Below are 4,717 nucleotides of genomic sequence, written 5' to 3'. Positions count from 1 at the left end.
GTTAGGTGTGAGGGAATATCTACAATGTTTCCATCTTTTCTCCATTTAACAATATTTTGTTAATTAATAGTGGACAATATAAAAGTATCATTTTTAAAAAACAATTAATGTTTATTTATTTTTGAAGGAAAGAGAGACAGAACGCAAGCAGGGGAGGGGCAGAGAGAAGGAGACACAGAATCTGAAGTAGGCTCCAGGCTCTGAGTTGTCAGCACAGAGTCCTATGTGGGGCTCGAACCCACAAGCCATGAGATCGTGACCTGAGCCAAATTCGGACGCCTACTGACTGAGCTACCCAGGTGCCCCTAAAATTATCATTTTTAAAGTGTTAAGTAGAGGAAGGAAGACAGGGAGGTTATGGGTCCAGGACTCTCCTCAGGACATAAAGCCCCTGCTTCAGTGGGCATGAATGTAGGAGCAGCCCAACCCAGGCAGCAGCCAATCTCAACTTTCCTCCACTGGTTTGGAAAAAGGCCCAGCAAAGCCACCACTCTCTTCATGGGGGAAAGGAGCGAACAGAGATGAGGGAATAGGACATAAATGCAAGGAATCCAAGAGTGGTAGGTCCCTTTGCAAATATCCTCCCCAAACCTCCCTCTATGACATTTCAAACAGACCTTATCCAGCCTTGGCTTGAATCCTTCCAGAGACAGGGAGCTTAAAGGCTGGCAGGGAAGCCTAGTCCATGATGAGGCAGCTCCAACAAAGAGAACAGCTCTTGTCTGTGGATATCTGCTACAGACCTAGCTTTGTCTCTAGCTGAAGTATTGGTCAGGAAGTGGTTCGGAAGAGAAATGGGATCAAGGAACAGAGATGGAATCCAAGAATCAGAGGAAAAGAAGTCTCTCGTTATGATTTTAATAACAGTTGAGACACTGGAGACTGAGGGCCAAGTTCCCCTTTTTAACATTGCCATGAGCCATCTCTGCCCAAAACCCACAAGAAGACCTAGATTGGCAGAGGTTGGGGATAGTGTGAACAGCAATGACTTGGGCCAGTGTCCAAAGAAGCAGCTTCATGACCCCCTTTTGGGCCCTATTTTGGCACAGCTTAGGTTGGAGAGGGGAGTGAGGAAATATTCTATGGGACTATTTCAAAAGGCTAGGGCTGCTGTCAGAGGAAGCTGTAAAAGTGTGTGTGTGAGGGGGGAGGGTCGGTGTGGGGACAGGGCCCATGTGTTTTGGGCTCTATTAACTAACTCCCTCCCATCCATCACAGCCTCCCCCCGGGGCCGCTGCAGCCCTGGCAGCTGGGTCACCCCGGGGAGGCTGGGCTGGGGGTCCCTAAAGGGAGCCAGGCTTCAGGCAGAGGAGCGGAGACACATGTGTGCCTGGCTGGGTTGGGGCTGGCGCCTCATTGAGAAGGGGGCTCTCCAAGCTGGGCTTCATTAGGGCAGTGGCACTAATAGGGGAGGGGGTGCAGGGGGCTGGGCTGACAGCCAATTACTTGCTCGTCTGCATTATGGATTAACCCATCTGGGCCTGGGAGATTGGCTCTGAAAGGGGCACAAAAGGGGGGGCGTGACCACAATCACACACTGAATTATCCTGTCTGAGCGCAATTGTGCACCAACAAACGGGGCCTCAGGATGGGTGACCCCCTTGGGTTCTCTCCTTCCCCCACCCCTCACCCCACAAGAAGAGCCAGAGATAAACTGCTGCCTGGTTAAAAGGCAGGGTCTGGGACAAGGACAACAAGGATGCCGGTCCAGAGAGGCAGGCAATTTAGGGGAGGAGGCTGGGTTTGGGATGAAGTCAGAGAAGCCAGGAACCAAGCAAAAGTTCTCCCAACAGACTTTTGTACTTCACTCCTCTACCTCGAGGGAAAGCGTGACCTAAGAAGTTCCCCCATCTGAAATATGGAACAGAACCAGAGAGTAGAGGGTCTCAGCAGAGTCTAGGGAAAAGAATGAAAGGAAGGGCCCTCAGAGTCAGGTGTCTCACATCTCACCCATCACCTCTTCTAAGGCTAATTGATTCCAGACATGAATAAGGGGTCTTCAGATGGGGTCTTGGAGGACCCCTGCCCTGCTCTGGCATCTCTGATGCTCTCCCAGTGGGAGTGCCCGCACCCTCCCCCCACACCTCCTCCTCCAGGAGTAAGCCCAAGGAGCAGGGTGAAGGAGAGAAGAATGGGAGGGGGCGGCAGGCAGGGGGGCTCTCTCTGGCTAATCCCCTCATTACCATCTCATAATCAGAATCACGCTTTCAATGTAAATGGGGATGTTAAATATTGGTTTCTCTAGGCACAAGCTCCTTTGGAGAAAATTACTGATGCTCCCCTTTTGCCAGTGCTGGCCAGCTCCCACAGTGAGGGGGGTGGTGTGGAACATTAGCGAGGGCTGGGGGCTTCAGCGTCCAGTTGGTGGGGAAGGCGGAGGTGTCTGACAAGACAGGGCAGACAGATTTGGTTTTCGTTGGCCTGGGCAGCCTCCATTTCCGTGATTCAGCAGAAGAAACTCATCCAGAGGAAACTGGCTCATTTCAAGCTCACCAAGACTTTGTTGGAGCTGGTTGGCTTCCGGTCTCACATCACTCTTGACTGGAAGCAATCAATATGGAGTTGCAGATCCCAAAGTCAGATTACTGGGGTAAGGGAGGTGTGTTCATCAGGGAGCTCAGGCGCTGTTGCCCATTGCTAGACCCGCCTGGCACACCCCAGGGGGAAGTGACCTGGACTCTCCTTCCAGCCATTTCCAGATACAGAGCACATCAAGTTACAAAGGCTTTTAAATGGAAAGCTTCACGCCTGTCCTTTTACATCAGTCCCATGAAATAGGTATATGGCCGTTATCATTCCCAACTGGCAGGCTCGGCGTCCTCAAGCAACTCACTCAGCTTCACACGGATGGTCCATGGCAAAGTCATACTGTAACATGGTTCTTCTGAGCCTAGCCTCATTGTGCCACGCTCCAGCCTTTAAAACTGAGGCTACTGGCTACTGCTCGTATGCCACTTGTGGGGGCACAGAGGACACTTGGGGTGTCTGTAGTCTGACCATAGAAGTATGCGTCCGGAGGGGTAGGTACAGGGGGCTCATGCAGAGGCCATTTTCTGTTCTTCTCTATCAGCATGGTTAGGACACAAGGCCACAGACCGATGGAGAGGCCATCACACTGCCTGTCCTCTCTGTTCAGGATCTCCATCCCTCATTGCCTCCTCTCTACCCCAGGTTCAAAACTGGAAATGAAAGAACAGCTATTTATTATTTTTAATTATTTTTAATGTTCGTTTATTTTTGAGAGGGGGTGTGTGCGGAGGGGCAAAGAGAGACACACACACACAGAACGGGAAGTAGGCTCCAGGCTCTGAGCTGTCACCACAGAGCCCCATCCAGGGCTCGAACTGGTGAACTGCAAGATCATGACCTGAGCCCAAGTAGAAGGCAACTGAGCCACCCAGGTGCCCCAAGAATGAAAGAAAGTATTGTCAATATTAATAATGGTGGCTTCTTGGGGCGCCTGGGTGGCTCGGTCGGTTAAGCGTCTGACTTCGGCTCAGGTCATGATCTCGCGGTCTGTGGGTTCAAGCCCCGCGTGGGGCTCTGTGCTGACAGCTCAGAGCCTGGAGCCTGTTTCAGATTCTGTGTCTCCCTCTCTCTGTGACCCTCCCCCATTCATGCTTTGTCTCTCTCTGTCTCAAAAATAAATAAACGTTAAAAAAAATTTAAAAAAAATAATGGTGGCTTCTTCTCAGGTTTGCTTAGCATTTTACAGTTCACAAAGTCCTTTTCGTGTGTTATATGATTAGATTCTTGTAACCACCTCATGACCTAGCACCGTCGCTTAATGCTTAAGGACACAGGTTCTAGAGTCCCACTGTGGGTTTACTACCCAGGCCTTCGTAGCTGGGTCATCCCAAGCAGGTAGCTAGGTGATCTCAGGTAGGTTATGTCCCATTCCCTGCCTCAATGTCCTTATCTATGGAATACAGATGATAACAACAGCCTACTTCCTAGAGTTGCTGGGGACAATTAAAGAGATTACAGGGGCACCTGGGTGGCTCAGTTGGTTGGGCAACCAAGATTTCGGCTCAGGTCATGATGTCACAGTTTGTGATGTCCCAGCCCTGCTTCAGGCTCTATGCTGACAGCTCAGAGCCTGAAGCCTGCTTAAGATTCTGTGTCTCCCCTTCTCTCTACGCCTCCCCTGCTCACGCTCTGTGTCTCTCTGTCTCTCAGTAATAAATAAACATTAGAAAAAATTTTTAAAAGAGATTACACATGCCACCCGCTTAGGGTCTGGCATATACTAGGTTCTCAATCAGGGTTAGCCAGTTTGAAGGGGGTAATAAGGAGTATGACCCAATTTTACAGATGCAGAGACTGAGGCTCAGATTACCAGGAATTTGTTTAAAGTTACTCAGTTGATAACGACAGAGCTGATTTTTAATTCCAGGTGGGAATGGAATCTGCAGGTGGTCTGGGACTCCTACCCAAACGTTCCTCAAGGTGAAAAGAAAGGGGCGGTCGATCTTCTGGGGTCCTTTGTTGTGTTGTGGTTGGCAAGGGCAGGTTCTTTTTCTGTTTAGCCAGGTTAGGCACACGCGGAGGAAGGAGAAGCGAGTCCCCCACTGTGGCCAGCGTGCGCCGGCAGCGACCCCTCCTCTCCCGGCCGGAGGCGGTGAATGGAGCCAGGGGCACCATGTGGCTTGCGCTAAGCCTCTCCTGAAAAGAGAGGGCGGGAGATGCCTTCGGAGGGCCCCCTCCGGGGCCTCGG

General features: G+C 51.0%; 1 long non-coding RNA gene across 5 annotated transcripts in view; it reads right to left on the bottom strand.

The window, feature by feature from the left end:
- Positions 1-231: 231 nt before the first annotated feature.
- Positions 232-4,717, bottom strand: part of LOC125176988 (uncharacterized) — a 33,133-nt gene continuing 28,647 nt past the window's right edge. For all 5 annotated transcript variants that reach the window (XR_007156445.1, XR_007156447.1, XR_007156444.1 and 2 more), the window contains one exon: positions 232-3,179. This is a non-coding gene — a long non-coding RNA (uncharacterized LOC125176988). The remainder of the gene's footprint in view (positions 3,180-4,717) is intronic.

The sequence above is a fragment of the Prionailurus viverrinus genome, chromosome D1 (assembly GCF_022837055.1).
Source record: "Prionailurus viverrinus isolate Anna chromosome D1, UM_Priviv_1.0, whole genome shotgun sequence".
Taxonomy (NCBI): Eukaryota; Metazoa; Chordata; class Mammalia; order Carnivora; family Felidae; genus Prionailurus; species Prionailurus viverrinus.
Note: the sequence above shows the minus strand (reverse complement) of the source record. Positions and strands in the feature narration are given on the sequence as shown.